Source organism: Hemiscyllium ocellatum, chromosome 36 (assembly GCF_020745735.1).
Source record: "Hemiscyllium ocellatum isolate sHemOce1 chromosome 36, sHemOce1.pat.X.cur, whole genome shotgun sequence".
Classification (NCBI taxonomy): Eukaryota; Metazoa; Chordata; class Chondrichthyes; order Orectolobiformes; family Hemiscylliidae; genus Hemiscyllium; species Hemiscyllium ocellatum.
In genome coordinates, this window is record NC_083436.1 from 10,327,631 (window position 1) to 10,348,560 (window position 20,930).

The window sequence follows — 20,930 nt, forward strand, 5'->3', positions numbered from 1 at the left end:
GCAAATATACAGTTACAGAATGGCTACAGCAGAGAGAAATGTCCGTTGACCCCTTGTGTCTGTACAGGCTCTCTGCGTGAATAATTCTGCTCGACCTACACCCAACCGGTTCCCCATAGTCCTCAAATTTCTTTCTGACTTCCTGTTTATCTAATACCTATTGAAAACCATAATTCTGTCTACCTTCACTACACTTTCAGGCACTACTCTTCAGATCCTAATCACTAACTCACAGGATAAAAAAAATCATCTTTGTGTTTCTATTGGGTTTTCCCCCCAATCACCTTAAACCTGTGACCTCTGATTCTCAGTGCTTCCGTCATTTAGAACATTTTCTCCTTGTCCACTCCTTTTACATCCCAGTCATGATTTTTAACATCCTGTCGCATCAGCTATAAACTTTCATTCTCCAAGCCTTTATAATATATCCATGTAACTAAATTTCCTCATTCTAGAATGCTTTTAAGTCTTTTCTATACTTCCTACAATATTTTCACATTTTTCCCAAAGGTACTCAGAACTAGACACAATATTCCAGATGAGGCTCAACCAGAAGTTTCAAAATGTTCATCACAACTTCTTTGCATTTGTGTTCTAAGCCTTTATAAATCCAGGATCCCTTGTGCCTTTTTAATCACATTCTCAACCTGTCCTGTAAGTGTACTCTTGGGTTTCTTTACTCCTGCATCCCCTTTGAGGGCTGTGCATTCTGAGAGTTATTTTTTAAAGCTGTCTGATAATCATTAACTGTAGTGACAGTTTTTTCTACTAATCCTAATTGTTGACACCACACCATGGATCTATGTCTCAAACATCAGTACTAATCTTCATACATTACTGATAATGTCCAGTTTCATTGTCCAAGGGCAACACTGTATTGGAAAATGGTAATTTTGCTATATGTGAAGGATGAGATCAAAATGGCCTGAAAGATCTTTTTCATTTATAATCTAAACACACATCCCATCATATCCACTGTTCATGCAGTATTGCTGTCCCCCAAGTTTATATTGTTTCCTGCTATCAGTTGTATTTGCTATCCACTGCCTGAATTCTATGATTTTTTTTGCCTATATTATCTCTTAATTTTTCCTCTTCATTTGTGACTTCATTTCTAAAAACCTGCCAGTTCCTCACTTCTGTCTTTTTTTTTCCAGCTCCTCCTTCCCAATTTCATTTTATTTGAATTACATGATATGGTTCTGCGGAACAAGATACTCAGATGTGTGATAGCAGTGAGAAAATGGTTGAATGTCGGAAGAGAGAAATTATTTTAAAGGAACAGACCTGTGTTACTGCAGTTGACAGACCAGATTCCAACTGAAACTCATTATTGTTTTGCTAACATGGTACTTGGAATTCGATGCACAGCAACTTTGAATAGTGTTAATTTCATGCTTTGCCTTCTTTTGACTTTATTTAAAGTGTGGCCATTTATTACCCATCTCTAATGACTCTTGAGAAAGTAATGGTGAAGTGTCTTATTGAACTTCTGCAGTTACTCCCATAATACTGGTCAGGAGGGTGTTCTAGTGTTTTCACATAGCAACAATGAAGGAACAGTGATATATTTCCAAACTCCTGCAGTAATGTCCTTGGGCTAAGATGATTGACATCCAACAATCGCACCCACCTTCATTTGTGCAAGGTATGACTCCAACCAGCTGAGGGATTTCCCCTGTTTCCCATTGACTCCCCTTTGCTAGGCTTCCTTGTTCCACACTTGGTCAAATAATGTCATTGATTGCAAAGGCAATCACTTCTGGAAGTCAGCTCTTTTGCCCATGATTGAATCAAGGCTGTGATGAGGTTAGGAACTGAGTGCCTCTGAGGTTACCTGAACTGAGCATATTGTACAGTTTGTCCTGTGTTTTGTAATGGCATACCTGGGAAATTGTCTACATTTTTGGATAGATTCCAGTTTCAAACTGGACTGTAACAGCTTCACTAGTTGTACAGCAGGTTCGATTTCAGCCTTGGGAGACTGTCTATGTAGAGTTTGCACATTCTCCACGTGTCTGCGTGGGTTTCCTCTGGGTGTTCCGGTTTCTTCCCATAGTCCAAAGATGTGCAAATCAGGTGAATTGGCCATGTTAAATTGCCATAGTGATAGGTGCATTAGTCAGAGGGTGGTGGGTTACTCTTCAGAGGGTTGGTCTGGACTGGTTGGGCCAAAGGGCCAGTTTCCACACTGTAGGGAATTTAAATATTTTGGGCAGCACGGTGGCACAGTGGTTAGCACTATTGCCTCACAGCGCCAGAGACCTGGGTTCAACTCCCATCTCAAGCAACTGCTGTGTGGAGTTTGCACATTCTCCCAGTGTCTGCGTGGGTTTCCTCCGGGTGCTCCAGTTTCCTCCCACAGTCCAAAAATGTACAGGTCAGGTGAATTGGCCATGCTAAATTGCCCGTAGTGTTAGGTGAAGGAGTAAATGTAGGGGAATAGGTCTGGGTGGGTTGCTGTTCAGAGGGTCGGTGTGGACTTGTTGGGCCGAAGGGCCTGTTTCCACACTTGTAAGTAATCTAATCTAATCTAAAACCGTCAATAATGTTGGAATGATCATCTACAAGTGATTTCCTTGCTTATGGTTCACCTACTGCCCCAAGATTGCATTGTATCTGGAGTCTCAGGATAACTTCTTCCCACTGCATACCACTGTGCCATCACCTCTGGTGGATCTGTCCTGCCACTGGAACAGGGCACACTGATGGGTGGTAATGGTGGCACCTGGGACATGATCATACCCACAAATTATGTTACACAGACAGTGTCATCCTGTTGTTTGACTAGTCTGTGGGATAGCTCTTCAACTTATGGCAGAACCCTTCCCATGTTAGTAAGGAGGACTTTGCAGGATAGACAGGACTGGGTTGCCATTTCTCGTGCCTCTGTCAATGCAAGTGGTCCATCCAGTTTCATTAGGCTTTGTAGCGGATTGATACAATAGCTTGCTAGGCTATTTCCAGAGCAACTTAAGGTCACTCCAACATCTAAAATACCTAAAAAAAGGCTCAAAGGTAGAAGACAGAGGGTGCTGGTGGAAAGTTGTTTTTCAGACTGGAGATCTATGACCAGTGGAATGCCACAAGGATCAGTGCTGTAACCTCTACTTTTTGTCATTTACATAAATGATTTGGATGTGAGCATAAGAGGTACAGTTAGTAAGTTTGCAGATGACACCAAAATTGGAGGTGTAGTGGACAGCAAAGAGGGTTACCTCAGATTGCAACAGGATCTGGAGCAGATGGGCCAATGACTGAGAAGTGGCAGATGGAGTTTAATTCAGATAAATGCAAGGTGCTGCATTTTGGGAAAGCAAATCTTAACAGGATTTATACACTTAATGGTAAGGACCTAGGGAGTGTTGCTGAACAAATAGACCTTGGAGTGCAGGTTCATAGCTCTTTGAAAGTAGAGTCGCAGATAGCTAGGATAGTGAAGAAGGCGTTTGGTATGCTTTCCTTTATTGGACAGAGTATTGAGTCATGTTGCAGCTGTACAGGACATTGGTTAGGCCACTGTTGGAATATTGCATGAAATTCTGGTCTCCTTCCTATCGGAAAGATGTTGTGAAACTTGAAAGGGTTCAGAAAAGATTTACAAGGATGTTGCCAGGGTTCTAGGGTACACCTGATCAGGTCCTGTGGATTTATCCACTTTTATTTGTTTCAAGACATCCAGCACTTCCTCCTCTGTAATATGGACATTTTTCAAGATGTCACATCTATTTCCCTCCATTCTGTATCTTCCATGTTCTTCTCCACAGTAAATACTGATGCAAAACACTCGTTCAGTATCTTCCCCCATCCCCTGTGGTTCCATACAAAGGCCGCCTTGCAGATGTCTGAGGGGGCCCTATTCTCTCCCTAGTTACCCTTTTATCCTTAATGTATTTGTAAAAACCCTTTGAGTTCTTCTTAACTCTATTTGCCAAAACTATCTCATGTCTCCTTTTTGCCCTCTTGTTTTCCCTCTTAAGTATACTCCTACTGCCTTCATACTCTTCTAAGGATTCATTTTACTATCTTGTCTATACCTGACATATGATTCCTTCTTTTTCTTAACCAACTCCTCAATTTCTCATTCATTCTGGCACTCCCTCCCCCTACCAACCTTTCCTTTCACCCTGACAGGAATATACTGTCTCGGGACTCTCGTTATCTCAAATCTGAAGGCTTCCCATTTTCCAGCCATCACTTTACCTGCAAACATCTGTCCCAAATCAGTTTTTGAAAGCTACCTTCACCCCCACCTCCATCCACCTATCGCACTCTCATCTACCTTCGCTTCCCCCCCTCCCCCCCAGCCACAACCCCCTCCCATTTATCTCTCCATTCCCAAGGCTCCCAGCCACATTCCTGATGAAGGGCTTTTGCCCAAAATGTTGATTCTCGTGCTTATCAAATGCTACTCAAACTGGTGTGCTTTTCCAGCACCACTCTAATCTTGATTTTGAAAGTTCTTGCCTAATACCATTAAAATTGGCCTTCTTCCAATTTAGAACTTCGACTTTTAGATCTAGTCTATCCTTTTCCACCAGTATTTTAAAACTAATAGAATTATGGTCGCTGGCCCCAAAGTGCTCCCCCATTGACACCTCAGTCACCTGCCCTGCTTTATTTCCCAAGAGTAGGTCAAGTTTTGTACCTTCTCTGATCAGTGCATCCACATATTGAATCAGAAAATTTTCTTGTGCATTCTTAACAAATTCCTCTCCATCTAATCCCTTAACACTATGGCAGTCCCCAGTCTACGTTTGGAAAGTTAAAATCCCCTACCATAACCACTCTATTAGGGGGTCTATGATACAATCCCATTAAGATGATTGAGCTTTTTTTTATTTCTCAGTCCAACCCAAATAACTTGGATGTATTTCCAGGAATATCCTCCCTCAGTTACAGCTGTAATGTTTTTCCTTATCAAAGAAGCCACTCCCCTCCTCATTTGCCTCCCTTTCTATCCTTCCTGTAGCATTTGTATCCTGGAACATTAAGCTGCCAGTTCTGTCCATCCCTGAGCCACGTTTCTGTAATTGCTATGATATCCCAGTCCTGTGTTCCTTACCATGCCCTGAGTTCATCTGCCTTCCTCTTGCATTGAAATAAATGCAATTTATCAGTCCTACCTTGTTCTTTGCTTAGGCCCTGCCTGCCCTGACTGTTTGACTCAGTTCTTTTCTCAACTGTACCAGTCTCAGATGGATCTCTTTCCTCACTATCTCCCTGGGTCCCCCCCCCCCCCACTGCAACCTTACTAAATCCTCCCGAGCAGCTCTACAAAATCTCCCTGCCAGTATATAAGTCCCCTTCCAATTTAGGTGCAATCCGTCCTTCTTGTACAGGTCACTTCTAACCCAGAAAAGATTCCAATTATCCAAAAATGTGCATCCTTCTCCCACACACCAGCTCCTCAGCCATGCATTCATCTGCTCTATCCTCCTACTCCTGCCCTCACTAGCTTGTAGCACCGGGAGTAATCCAGATATTGCTGCTCTTGAGCACCTCCTTTATAAATTCCTGCCTAACTCTCTCTGTATTCTCCCTTTAGAATCTTAACCTTTTCCCTTCCTAGGTCGTTGGTTCCAATGTGCGCAATGACCTCCTGCTGGCCCCTCTTCCCTTTGAGAACATTCTGCACCATCTCTGAGACATCCTTGATCCTGGCACCAGGGAAGCAACACCCCATTCTGATTTTTCACTGCTGGCCACAGAAATGTCTCTCTACCTCGAACTAGAGAGATCCCTAACACAATTGATCTCTTGGAACCCGACATACCCCTCATTGCATTAGAGCCAGTCTTAATACCAGAAACTTTGCTGCTCATGCTATTCCCCAGAGAATCCATCACCCCATACATTTTCTGAAACAGCATACTTTTTAGAAATGGAGATAGCCACAGAAAACTCCTGCACTACTTGCCTATCTCATAAGGGATAAAAAAAATCCTCAAGTTAACCCATCTATGTGACTGTATCTGCAATTTTACTCCCTTCCTATAACTGCCATCCATCACACCCCCTTGTTCTTGTAGTTTCCTCATTGCCATTAACTGTCACTCCAACCGATCCATTTGATCTGATAGAATTCACAACCAACAGCATTTATTGCAGATATAATCCTCTGTAACACGTAAACTCTCCCAAAACTCTCTCATCCGACAAGAAGAGCATATCACTCTACTAAAGGCCATGTTGGCTGCTTCCAATCTGCAGACCCAGAAAATAACATTGTCTTATTCCTCGGCAAAACACTGCTCCAGGCTAACTTAATACTTACAGCTTATATTTTAAATTTAATCAAGAGACATATCTCAGTAAAACGTGTATCAAGAAAGAACTCACCGTACTCACTGCTGTGGACTTACTGTAAGGCCGCACGTAAAACTGTTCGCTTATCTGTTTATGTGCTGTGACCTTTCCCAAACAGGTTCCTCCAAGATTAGTTGTGAATTTCACTGTTTGTTACTTTTCCCAGATGCACTCCGATGTCCAGCGATACATGCATTCAAACAACAAAGGCAGTAACTGCGCAGGTTCACTGCTGTGTCAGGGAGCAGTGTGGGTTTCTTTATTTCTCTCTCTCTCCTGCACTGACCTCACTATGTGCTCCATTTGTCTGTTCCTGTCCGTTTTCAAAGTGCTGTTGTTTCCAAAACAATGCAACAGCATATAAACCAGTAATTGCTGCTCCTGGAATTTGAGGAAATCACCTCCAACACATAAAATACCTCAAAAAAGGAGCAGCCTGTTGCAGTCAGAAATTTTTCCCATCTCCCATCTTGGATAACTCAAATTCTTGTTTTCATATTCAATGCCTCAATCTTTGAAACCCAAAACCCAAACTTGCTCAACTTGCCCTGCCATCTTCCATGGTTTGTGCATGTACCATATGGTATTTCTGTTGCTGCAATACATTTGGAACGGTACCCTTTATTTGATGTACCGTTTACTCATTTTCCTGACCAACATGTATTTCTTCATTCTTTTCTCTGTTAAATTTCATGAACCACTTAACTGTGTACTTTTTTCTGCCTGTCTGTATCTTTTTGGAGTCTACCATTGTATTGATGGTTGCTTGTATTAATTGATGAATAATTGCTGATAAAGGAAAAAAAGGAACAATTTATAATTATAATTGCAGACCATATCAAAGGTACTATCGAAATAGTTAGTATGTCAGAACCTTATTTCCATTGATATGCAGACATGCCACCTAATTTATTGCTTTTATGGGCCCGACATTGTAGTATTTGAAAGGAATGTACAGTTAATAAAACGTTGCTTTACATACGGCTTGTATTAATTTGTGCATTTTCAAGCCAGTTGGCTCCATGCCTGAAACATTGTTTAAACATTCTTGAAGTAATTGGTGTTTTGACAGTTGGCTTCATGCAGCAAATGTTAACCATGGCTGGAATGTCATGAAAAAGACCTGACCCAGGAAAGAACACATCATGTAACAAATGCACTTCTCATTTTCAATATTCACATTTACATTATTTTTGCTTTTCAATTTATGTTTCACTTCATTCTATGTCTTAGAAATGGAATTAGGAACATAATTCAGTATGCCTGTTTTTTTTAATTCTATATAATGGATGATAGTTCTTTCCAAATTTACTTTTGGAATGGGTAGTTTTATGTTTTTGTCTTGATTTTAACTGCCATCCCCCTAACCTCACAAACTCCCAAACTGGCATACACTGATTGTGCAATGAATAATAATAATCAGGAGAAGATAATATGTGTCATTTCTATCTGAGGCCTGAACAGGAAGGTCGTGGTGAATTTCCTGTCAGGTTAAACTTGCTGAAGACAGGTGCCTGGTTGGAAGATTGCCCAGCGACATTAGATCTCTAAAAAAAACAAAAGTGATTCTCCAGACTCCACAGGAATCCTCAGGAGACTCTCTGCACCAATCTTTGCTCCTCCCACCAAAAGGACAGGTGTCCACTTCCTGATCTGTCTGATAAAATGATTTGTGCAGGGGACTGTTCTCATGATTTCCTTGAAGCTGGCCTATTGCTTTTCTATTTTCATTCACTTGCCAAGTCATGATTTCTGCTGTGTTTGGGAGTACTTTAATCCTGCATATGTTAAAAAAAGAATCTAGAAGGTAATATTTCTCTAGGCGTCTGTGTGTAAGCTTGCTGCTCCCTTTCATACCCCATTTCCCCCAATTCCACCCCAAATGAAAATCAAAATCTTTGATATGAACAGGCCTCCAAAATGGAAGTGGGGGGTGGGGGGAAGCTCATAAACCCTGACCTACCATTAATCAGAGGCTTTCACATTTGCTGAAAGGAATGTGTTGAACAGTTGTAATAAGTAACAGAAGAATATGACACAGGTTTGACCCACCAATTTCCCCTTCAGTTCTGTGCTTAGGGGGTTTGCTCTGGCACACGAGCTCATACAGAGGTAAGTTTGATTTACGCTACAAGGAAGTGATAATTAGAAAATAAATCAGCACAACAACTTCAGAATTCCTAGACACTGGTTAAAAAGTAGTATTAATCATGGAAAGTACATCAGAGGTGTAACGACAATGTATGATTGATAATTTGCTAAGTTCACAAGTTCATACATGCAGAAGAGTTCATATGTAAGAATAGTGGGATAGTGGCAAAGAAGCATAGTGATCTGTGCCTCAGTATCTACACGCATAATTAATTTATTTCCTCAACATGTTCTTCCTGCAATGCATGGGGGAGAATTCCATTGTTTAAGCCTCCCCTTTGGTATCCGGCAGAAGTGATCATTCTTCATCTGCAAATGGCGTCACCAGAGTCTAGATTAGAGTGGTGCTGGGAAAGCACAGCAGGCCAGGCAGCATCCGAGGAATAGGAAAATCGGACAAAAGCCCTTCATCAGGAATAGAGGCAGGGTGTCTGCAGAGTGAAGAGATAAATGAGACCACGGTGAGGCTGAGGAGAAAGTACCATATAGTACAATAGGTGAATGCAGGTGCGGATGTAGGTGATATGTCAGAGAGGAGGGTGGAGTGGATAGGTGAAAAGGAAGATAGGCTGGTAGGACAGGTCATGGGGACTGTGCTGAGCTGGAAGGTTGGAGCTGAGGTGAGGTGGAGGAAGGGGAAATGAGGAAACTGGTGAAATCCACATTGATGCCCTGGGGTTGAAGTGTTCCGAGGCGGAAGATGTTCTTCCTCCAAGCATCGGGTGGCAAGGGAGTGGCGGTGAAGGAGGCCCAGGACCTCCATGTCCTCGGCAGAGAGGGAGGGGGAGTTGAAATGTTGGATCACAGGGCAGTGTGGTTTATTGGTGCAGGTATCCCATAGATGTTCCCTAAAGCGCTCTACTAGGAGGCGTCCAGTTTCCCCAATGTAGAGGAGACTGCATCGGGAGCAACGGATACAATAAATGGTATTGATGGATGTGCAGGTGAAACTTTGATGGATGTGGAAGGCTCCTTTAGGGCCTTAGATGGAGCTGAGGGAGGAGATGTGTGTGCACGTTTTGCAATTCCTGCGGTGGCAGGGGAAGGTGCCAGGACGGGAGGGTGGGTTGTTAGGGGTCGTGGACCTGACCAGGTAGTCACGGAGGGAACGGTCTTTGCGGAAAGCGGAAATGGGTGGGGAGGGAAATATATCCTTTGTGGTGGAGTCTGTTTGGAGGTGATGGAAATGTCTTAGGATGATGTGGTATATTCGAAGGTTGGTAGAGTGGAAGATGAGCACCAGGAGGGTTCTGTCCTTGTTATGGTTGGAGGGGTGGGATTTGAGGGCAGAGGGGCAGGATATGGACAAGATGCGTTGGAGGGCATCTTTAACCACGGGGGAAGGGAAATTGCAGTCTCTAAAGAGGGAAGCCATCTGGTGTGTTCTGTGGTGGAAGTGGTCCTCCTGGGAGCAGATACAATGGAGGCAGAGGAATTGGGAATACGGGATGGCATTTTTGCAGGAGGTAGGGTGGGAAGAGGTATAATCCAGGTAGCTGTGGGAGTCGGTGGGTTTGTAAAAAATGTCAATGTCAAGTCAGTCATCAATAATAACACCTCCATCCAAGGCCCCAAAGGATCCTTCCACATCAATCAAAGTTTCACCTGCACATCCACCAATATCATTTATTGTATCCGTTGCTCCCGATGCGGTCTCCTGTACAGTGGGGAGACTGGATGCCTCCTAGCAGAGCGCTTTAGGGAAGATCTCTGGGACACCTGCACCAATCACCCCCACCTTCCCGTGGCCCAACATTTCAACTCCCCCTCCCACTCTGCTGAGAACATGCAGGTCCTGGGCCTCCTCCACCGTCACTCCCTCACCACCCAACGCCTCGAGGAAGAATGGCTCATCTTCCGCCTTGGAACACTTCAACCCCATGGCATCAATGTGGATTTCGCCAGGTTCCTCATTTCCCCTTCCCTCACCTCACCTCACCCCAGCTCCAAACTTCCAGCTCAGCACCACCAGAAGACCTGTCCTACCTGCTTATCTTCCTTTTCACCTATCCACTCCACCCTCCTCTCTGACCTATCATCTTCATCCCCACCCCCATTCACCCATTGTACTCTATGCTATTTTCTCCCCACCCCTCATTCCCCTCTCATTTATCTCTCCACTCTGCAGGCACCCTGCCTCTATTCCTGATGAAGGGCTTTTGCCTGAAACGTCGATTTTCCTGCTCCTTGGATGCTGCCTGACCTGCTGTGCTTTTCCTGCACCACTCTAATTTAGACTCTGGTTTCCAGCATCTGCAGTCCTTGTTTTTACCTAAATGGTGTCACCAAGCAAGTCAACAATAGAAGGCATCACAGCTTAACCTGATCATGCTGTTAGTCATTAAAACAGGCATAATTCCAGCATGACGCATGAGGTACCATGAAAATAGAAACTTTCATGCCATTTTGTCCACTCCCTCGCTCAGATGAATTGCAGAATTTGATTATAGCTGATTATTGGTTTGGAATTTACAGGAATGTTGACCACTTCTTCACACCACACCCTCCCACCCCCAAACTCCAATCATGACCTAAAAAATGGTAAGCTTCTTGTGATAATGTGCTGCCAGTGGTCAAAACAAGTGGAAATGGGCTTGGACAGGAATCCTGCCCTTGATAGATGGTGGCCAATCAGATTAGCTTACAAGATCTATTGATCCCAGCAGCTCCAGATCTCATTAGGGTGTCTTGCTAAACATCCTGCAACAAAGAGAACAATGGATCCAGAATATTTAGGCTCTGACAAGACTTTTGTGTGGGATGGGATCAGGAGAAGGGCGAGGATGTGGGAATGGGTTTCGGTGGACAATTAGAGATGCACGAAGAGGGCAGAATATTCTTCAGTATATAAAGAATGTAACACCACCACTTGCCTCAAATAGTTCCATCAATTTCATTGCCATCAAAAGCCACTTCAACCCTAAATCATTTTTATCACATGGATCTCTCTTTTCATCCTTGTAGTGTCACCACCCTCTTACTTACATTGTGGAATCCCTCATTTACACCTTTGTCATCTCCAAACTCGACTCTTGCAATGCTCTCCAGATTGCCCGAACATTCTTTGTAATTGCTATCAGATTTAAAACTCTGCCGCCTGTAGTTCATCCTTAACCAATTCTCCTCATCCATTACCCCTAATCTCATTGACTTGCATTGACACCCATTCCATGACTTAAAAAACTATCAATAGTATTGATAATGAAGCTATCAGGTTTTTGTAAGAATCTATCTGATTCAGTTAATCCTTTAGGGAAATAAATTTGGGCTATTAAGTTACAAATACCATTTTTGCCACAAGGATACCAGCTAATAGCCATCTTCAACTTTACAGAGCCTACCCTTTTCTTTTGGCATTCAATGTAATCAGCAATGAATTCTCTTCACCCATTTACAAGATAGACAGCAACTACATGTGCAGATTTCTTTGATAGCACCTTACAAACCTGCCACCTCTACTATATTGATGAATAAGGGCAACTGATAGATGTGAACACTGCTTACAAGCTACTATCCAAATAATACATCTTCTTGACAGGGAAATACATCACTATTCTTTCATTCATGCTGGACCAAAACCCATTGATAACTTCTTTGGCAGTACTGTGGGTAAAAAATGAGGTCTGCAGATGCTGGAGATCACAGCTGAAAATGTGTTGCTGGTCAAAGCACAGCAGGCCAGGCAGCATCTCAGGAATAGAGAATTCGACGTTTCGAGCATAAGCCCTTCATCAGGAATGAGAGAGAGAGTAGCCAAGCAGGCTAAGATAAAAGGTAGGGAGGAGGGACTTGGGGGAGGGGCGATGGAGGTGGGATAGGTGGAAGGAGGTCAAGGTGAGGGTGATAGGCCGGAGTGGGGTGGGGGCGGAGAGGTCAGGAAGAAGATTGCAGGTTAGGAGGGCGGTGCTGAGTTGAGGGAACCGACTGAGACAAGGTGGGGGGAGGGGAAATGAGGAAACTGGAGAAATCTGAATTCATACCTTGTGGTTGGAGGGTTCCCAGGCGGAAGATGAGGCGCTCCTCCTCCAGCCGTCGTGTTGTTATGTTCTGCCGGTGGAGGAGTCCAAGGACCTGCATGTCCTCGGTGGAGTGGGAGGGAGAGTTAAAGTGTTGAGCCACGGGGTGGTTGGGTTGGTTGGTCCGGGCGTCCCTGAGGTGTTCTCTGAAGCGTTCCACAAGTAAGCGGCCTGTCTCACCAATATAGAGGAGGCCACATCGGGTGCAGCGGATGCAATAGATGATGTGTGTGGAGGTACAGGTGAACTTGTGGCGGATATGGAAGGATCCCTTGGGGCCTTGGAGGGAAGTGAGTGTGGAGGTGTGGGCGCAAGTTTTACATTTCCTGCGGTTGCAGGGGAAGGTGCCGGGGGTGGAGGTTGGGTTGGGGGGGGGGGGGGTGTGGATCTGACGAGGGAGTCACGAAGGGAGTGGTCCTTGCGGAACGCTGATAGGGGAGGGGAGGGAAATATATCCTTGGTGGTGGGGTCCGTTTGGAGGTGGCGGAAATGACGGCGGATGATACGTTGTATGCGGAGGTTGGTGGGGTGGTAGGTGAGTTTTTCAGGTCGGGATGGAAGGTGTTAGTAAAGTTGATGAACTGTTCAACCTCCTCGTGGGAGCAACTCCGCTTCTTCCTTTCCCGCCGCATCACGACGGACTCAAAGCCCTCCGCTTCTTCCTTTCCCGCCGCACCAACCAGTACCCTTCCACTGACACCCTCCTTCGACTGACTGAACTGGTCCTCGCCCTGAATAACTTCTCTTTTCAATCCTCCCACTTCCTCCAATCTAAAGGAGTTGCCATGGGCACCCGCATGGGCCCCAGCTATGCCTGCCTCTTCGTAGGATATGTGGAACAGTCCATCTTCCGCAACTACACTGGCACCACCCCCCACCTTTTCCTCCGCTACATCGATGACTGTATCGGCGCTGCCTCGTGCTCCCACGAGGAGGTTGAACAGTTCATCAACTTTACTAACACCTTCCATCCCGACCTGAAATTCACCTGGACTCTCTCAGACTCCTCCCTCCCCTTCCTAGACCTTTCCATCTCTATCTCGGGCGACCGACTCAACACAGACATCTATTATAAACCGACTGACTCCCACAGCTACCTGGACTACACCTCCTCCCACCCTGCCCCCTGCAAAAACGCCATCCCATATTCCCAATTCCTTCGTCTCCGCCGCATCTGCTCCCAGGAGGACCAGTTCCAACACCGCACAGCCCAGATGGCCTCCTTCTTCAAGGACCGCAGATTCCCCCCAGACGTGATCGACGATGCCCTCCACCGCATCTCCTCCACTTCCCGCTCCTCCGCCCTTGAGTCCAGCTCCTCCAACCGCCACCAAGACAGAACCCCACTGGTTCTCACCTACCACCCCACCAACCTCCGCATACAACGTATCATCCGCCGTCATTTCCGCCACCTCCAAACGGACCCCACCACCAAGGATATATTTCCCTCCCCTCCCCTATCAGCGTTCCGCAAGGACCACTCCCTTCGTGACTCCCTCGTCAGATCCACACCCCCCCCCCCCCAACCCAACCTCCACCCCCGGCACCTTCCCCTGCAACCGCAGGAAATGTAAAACTTGCGCCCACACCTCCACACTCACTTCCCTCCAAGGCCCCAAGGGATCCTTCCATATCCGCCACAAGTTCACCTGTACCTCCACACACATCATCTATTGCATCCGCTGCACCCGATGTGGCCTCCTCTATATTGGTGAGACAGGCCGCTTACTTGCGGAACGCTTCAGAGAACACCTCAGGGACGCCCGGACCAACCAACCCAACCACCCCGTGGCTCAACACTTTAACTCTCCCTCCCACTCCACCGAGGACATGCAGGTCCTTGGACTCCTCCACCGGCAGAACATAACAACACGACGGCTGGAGGAGGAGCGCCTCATCTTCCGCCTGGGAACCCTCCAACCACAAGGTATGAATTCAGATTTCTCCAGTTTCCTCATTTCCCCTCCCCCCACCTTGTCTCAGTCGGTTCCCTCAACTCAGCACCGCCCTCCTAACCTGCAATCTTCTTCCTGACCTCTCCGCCCCCACCCCACTCCGGCCTATCACCCTCACCTTGACCTCCTTCCACCTATCACATCTCCATCGCCCCTCCCCCAAGTCCCTCCTCCCTACCTTTTATCTTAGCCTGCTTGGCTACTCTCTCTCATTCCTGATGAAGGGCTTATGCTCGAAACGTCGAATTCTCTATTCCTGAGACAGTACTGTGGGTAAACCCACATTACACATTGCACCAGTTCAAGTAGGCAATAAGTACTGGTTTTTACTTGCTGTTGTGTATTCTGGCTGCTTTTGGCTTCCAAATGTTGGAAATAATCATATTCCAGGTTTAGAAAGCCTTGAGTTTTTTTGTAATATTTTAACTTGCTGTGCTGCATGGTAGGAAACTTGCTTTGTGCCATATTACATGAAAACTAGAACTCTCCAGTGTAGCCATAAATGTAATTCTTTAGAGCACTTATACAATTGTTTCCTAGTTAATTAACTCCTAGCTTTTTACAGGCAATACAACAACATATAATGACAATGGTGCCCACAGCCAATAAACATATTTAAAAAATAAAACTCCTTTCTAAAGTCCTTACCTTTGTTTGTGATTTCAACCATTTTCAGTTTCATAGAACATTACAGCACATTACAGGCCCTTCGGCCCTCGATGTTGCGCCAACTTATGAAACCAATCTGAAGCCCATCTAACCCACACTATTCCATTATTATTCATATGTTTATCCAGTGACCATTTAAATGGCCTTAAAGTTGGCGAGTCTGCTACTGTTGCAGGCAATGCATTCCATGCCCCTACTACTCTCTGAGTAAAGAAATTACTTCTAACATCTGTCCTATATCTATCACCCCTCAATTTAAAATTATATCCCCTCATTCTTGCCATCACTATCCAGGTAAAAAGGCTCTCACTGTCCACTTTACTTAATCCTCTGATTATCTTATATGTTTCAATTAAATCATCTCCAAATTTTCTTCTCTCCAATGAAAACAGACTCAAGTCCCTCACCCTTTCCTCATAAGATCTTCCCTCCACATCAGGCAATGTTCTAGTAAATTTCCTTTGAACCCTTTTCAAAGCTTCCACATCCTTCCTATTATGTGGTGACCAAAACTGCAGACACTATGCCAAATGCGATCATACCAGAGTTTTGTACAGCTGTAACATGACCTCATAGCTCCGAAACTCAATCCCCCTACCAATAAACGCCATTACACCATATGCTTTCTTAACAAACCTATCAACTTGGGTGGCAACTTTCAGGTATATATGCGCATACATACCAAGATCTCTCTGCTCATGTGCACTACCAAGAATCTTACCATTAGCCCAGTAGTCTGTATTCCTGTTGTTCCTTCCAAAGTTAACCACCTCACACTTTTCTGCATTAAACTCCATTTGCCACCTATCAGCCTAGTTCTGCAGCTTATCTGTGTTCCTCTGTAACCTGCAACATCCTTCAGCACTATCCACAACTCCACCAACCTTAGTGTCGGCGGCAAATTTACTAACCCATCCTTCTACGCCCTCATCCAGGTCATTTATAAATATGACAAACAGCAGTGGCCACAAAACAGATCCTTGTGGTTCACCACTTGTAACTGAACTCCAGGATGAACATCTCCCATCAGTCACTACCGTCTGTCTTCTTTTAGCTAGCCAATTTCTGAGCCAAACCACCAAATCACCCTTAATCCCATGAGAATCCATATTTCCTGCAATAGCTTACCTTATCAAACACCTTACTGAAATCCATATACAGCACATCAACCGATTTCCACTCATCCACCTTGTTTGATCACCTTCTCAAAGAACTCAATAAGATTTGTGAGGCACATCCTACCTGTCACAAAATCATGTTATCTATCCCTAATCAGCTTATTCCTTTCTCGATGATTATAAACTCTAACCTTTCCTAACACGTTACCCACAACTGAAGTAAGACTCACTGGTCTGTAATTACCAGGGTTGTCTCTACTCCCCTCCTTGAACAAAAGGGCAACATTTGCAATCCTCCAGTCTTCTGGCACTATTCCTGTAAACAATAATAACATAAAGATCTCAGCCAAAGACTTGACAATCTCCTCACTGGCTTCCCAGAGAATCCTAGGATAAATCCTACCTGGCCTAGGGGAGATATCTATTTTTACACTTTCCAGAATTGCTAACCCCTCCTCTTATGCACCTCAATCCCATCTAGTCTAATAGCCTGTATTTCAGTATTGTCCTCGACCACATTGTCTTTTTCCAGTTTGAATACTGACAAGAAATACTCTTTTAATGCTTCTCCAATCTCCTCTGACTTCACACACAACTTCCCATTACTGTCCTTGATTGGCCCTAATCTTACTCTCGTCATTCTTTTATTCCTGACATGCAGTAGCTGTTCCTTGAATAAACTCCACATTTCAATCATGCCCATCCCCTGCAGTTTCCTTCCCCAACCTATGCATCCTAAATTTTGCCTAATTGCCTTTCCCCCAGCTACAACTCTTGCCCTTCAGTGTATACCTATCCCTTTCCATCGCTAAAGTAGACATAACTGAATTGCGGTCACTATCATCAAAGTGCTCCCCTACCTCCAAATCTAACACCTGGCCAGGTTCATTTCCCAGTACCAAATCCAATGTGGCCTCTCCCCTTGTTGGCCTGCCTATATACTGTGTCAGGAAAACCTCCTGCACAAATTGGACAAAAACTGACCCATCTAAAGTACTTGAACTATAGTATTTTCAGTTGGTATTTGGAGAGTTAAAGTCCCCCATAACAACTACTCTGTTACTCTCGCTTCTATCCAGAATCATCTTGTAATCCTTTCCCCAACATCTCTGGAAGTATTCAGAGGCATGTAGAAAACTCCCAACAGGGTGACTTCTCCTTTCCTGTTTCTTACCTCAGCCCATACTACCTCAGTAGACGTGTCCTTTCTGCCACTGTAATACTGTCCTTGAGAAACAATGCAAAACCTCCCCCTCTTTACCAACTTCCTCGTTCGTACTGAAACACCTAAACCCTGGAACTTGCAACAATCATTCATGTCCCTGCACTATCCATGTCAAAGGTTTTGTAACCTTCTCCAGCCCTCAGTCCTCTTTGAGATTCTAACATTTTTTTTTCCTTCTCTCTCCCACTCGCAGTCTACCACAAATGGATTTGGCTTCAACACTTAGGATCCAGTGGTCTAGAATTACCTCTATCCAAATGCCTCTCCACTTCCCTTTCCTTGCATAATTCTCTCTTTAAAAACCCACCTATTTGAGCACTCTTTTGATACCCCTCCTAATAACACCTTTAGCTAATAATTCCTTTTGCCATAGAAGTTTTGACTTTAATTTTCACCACCAGTTATGCTAACAGCTGCTGAACTGGGTTTCAGCCATACTAATTGCAGCTGCCTCCACATTGACCCACAATCTTTGTGGTTGTTACAATAGCTGGTGCATACACTTATTGGCGCATCAAGAAAGCTACCAGAATATCCTGTATTTGCAAAAGAATGGAAGGAGCCTGAAGCAGTCTGAATTAGGCAAAATTCAGATATTCACAAAAACCAGCATAACATTATTTCGGGCACTTTAGAATACAGAATTGCTAGGGAACAGAACACTTAGCATTGAGGATCATTATCAAATACTCTGAGGTTAGGTATGTTAAACTCTTGATAACAAGGTGGCGAAGGAATGAACCAGAACCAGTTTTTTCTTTGGGATAGTTTAATTGAGAGGGTGAAATTTTACAGGTATGCATCTCCTGACTCCATTCCCTGTGTCAGTAATTGTGCTCAAAGAGGTTCATTTGACTCATTCCTGTGATGAAGGGGCTGTCCTGCCACGAAGAATTGGACAGACCAAGCCTGTACTCATTCGAGTTTTGAATAATGGGGACTGACATACATAAATACATAACATTCTGAGGGGCTTAATGGAGTGAGTTCTGGGAGGCTGTTTGCTCTGTGGAGAAGACCAGACTAAAAGACGCAGTTTATAAATGAAAGATCTCTCTTTTAAGATGGAGGTGAGAACTTCTTTTCTGTTTAATATGTAGGATTTTCTTTCCCAGAAATTACTGGGGGCTGTGCCATTGAATTTATTCAAAACAGAGACATTTTTGACAGGCAAGGGAGTTGAGAACTGTGAAGAAACAGACATGAAAGTGGTGTTGAGATCACAATCAGATCAGTCAAGATCTAACTGAATGGCAGGGCAGACCTGAAGTACCAAATGGTCTAATTCTGCTCCATGTCTTATGTTCCTAAGTAACCATTCAATTAAAAGAGCATGAGGGTTTCTATTTTCATGCTATCTAATGAATCATACACAATCTGTGTACCTTACAGTTCATTCATACAGTTTCCAAAGTATGGCAACACCAGATGCTGAAGGAGGTGAAACCTGTTCAAATTTAAGAATGGAGTTTCAGTTTGGATTAAGAAAAGGCTGATCAATTTCAATTTTGAAATTTTCAATTGTCCTAGCTACAAGCCTTGTCCATACAACTTGTCTTTGTACTTTTAACTTTTTTAGCCATAGTATTAGAAGCTGTGAGCTAATCACATACCCAGAATAATAAATACAATGAAGAAAGGTGGCTAAAATTATAAATTACTGGCCCCAAATGAAAGAATATCAGCTACGAGTATATTAGAAAGTGCAAGGGAACGTCGTTGTGTTTGTAGTTCATGTCACTAGTCTGTTGTTATTTCACTTGGTTGTACCAGCTGCCCTGTTTTGAAAAAATGCAGGAAACATTAAAAAGCAGTGTATTACTTTTATTGATCTGTGTAGTGATTAACATTGACTCTTTGTACTAAACAGGACTTCTCAAAGTTTGTGGTACTCAGTGGCATGTGCAGTAAAGAACAGAGAAGCAATGGCCATTTGTTGCCTGCTTAATCTGACCTGAAAAGTAAGCATTGAATGGTACCCTTGACAGGTGACGCTTCATGTGCAGAATGTGCAGCAGGCTTCCATATGGTTGTACAAATGTCCTCTTATTTGGCTTAATCTGAGTGGGATGTGGGAAACAGTCCAAGTCAGAGATTACTCAATGTGTAGCAGGGAAAGCCCATAAGTCTGCACAGCTGTGACTTAATATTCTGCACACCATTTCTTGGGATTCAGTATCAAATATGTTTGTTGTTATAGTACTTCCATTTTTGAAGTGAAATATAAAGTGTTGTTATCCTACAGAAGAAAGACTTCACTGTATGGGGCTTCAGGGAGTTTTTTTTAATGCATTTCCTGTGCAAAATAACAAAATTAAAATTCTTTACATTTTTCTGTTTTTCGAAGCTGAGTGCCCGGCCGTTCTACCAGCTGTGGGCTCTTGAAGCTTTGTTGTATTATCGCAGCTCAATGGACCGTTACTTCACATGTCAGTTATCAGTACTGACAATTTCACACTGACAAACATGCACTGTAAAGAACATTTTCACACTAACATACGTCAATATGTAGGGGCATGTTTTATAATGATAAATGCTTACTGTAGAGTGTTGATATATACTGAATTTCATTAGTTCTCAGTTTAAGTTTCCACTGGTAAATGTTAAGCACTAAGCTGAAAGTGTTGTGCTGATTCTGTTTAGGGAATTTTATATAAGATCTTTAATTTCTCCTAACTCTGACACACATAATCATTGCCTCAATTTGAGAAATTATGTAGCATAACATGGAGCAGTTATGATCTAGAATGCAGGGAGGCTGATTGGTCTACTCCTACTCCTACTCCTGCTTCTGTGTACCTATTACATTGTGTCCATGAAGCAAGCAAATTCTGGTGGTGAGCAGGTAACCTTAGAGGTGAAATGTAACACAGACCTTTTCAATGAAACCTTTTCAATGAAACAGTCCTAACTTCTCTAATTTATCTATTTGACCGAAGTTCCACATTTCTGGAACTATTCTCATTCGTAGTTTCTGAACTCTCTAAATCCTTCCCATATTCCCTGTGAGTGGCATGGTGGTTTGCACTGCTGCCTCACAGCACCAGAGACCCAGGTTCAATTCCCGCCTCAGGCGACTGTGTGGAGTTTGCACATTCTCCCCGTGTCTGCGTGGGTTTCCTCCAAGTGCTCCGGTTTCCTCCCACAGTCCAAAAATGTGCAGGTTAGGTGAATTGGCCATGCTAAATTACCCATCGTGTTAGGTGCAGGGGTAAATGTAGGGGAATGGGTCTGAGTGGGTCCGCTTCGGCGGGAGGGTGTGGATTTGTTTCTGCTTCCACACTGTAAGTAATCTAATCTAACCTAAATTTCCTAAAATGTGATGCCCAGATTTGACATAACTCCAGTTCAGACTGAACCAGTACTTTCCTTTGGCAAGTTTAATGTAACCTTGTTGCTCTTGTACTCTGTGCTTCTACTAATAAAGAATAGGACTTGATTAACACAAATGGAAACTGCTGGAAAACTCAGCGGGTCTTGCGACATC

General features: G+C 43.9%; 1 protein-coding gene across 4 annotated transcripts in view; it reads left to right on the forward strand.

Annotated features, from left to right (window-relative positions):
* Positions 1-20,930, forward strand: part of afg2a (AFG2 AAA ATPase homolog A) — a 557,175-nt gene that overhangs the window by 438,667 nt on the left and 97,578 nt on the right. The gene's annotated exons all lie outside the window — the stretch shown is intronic.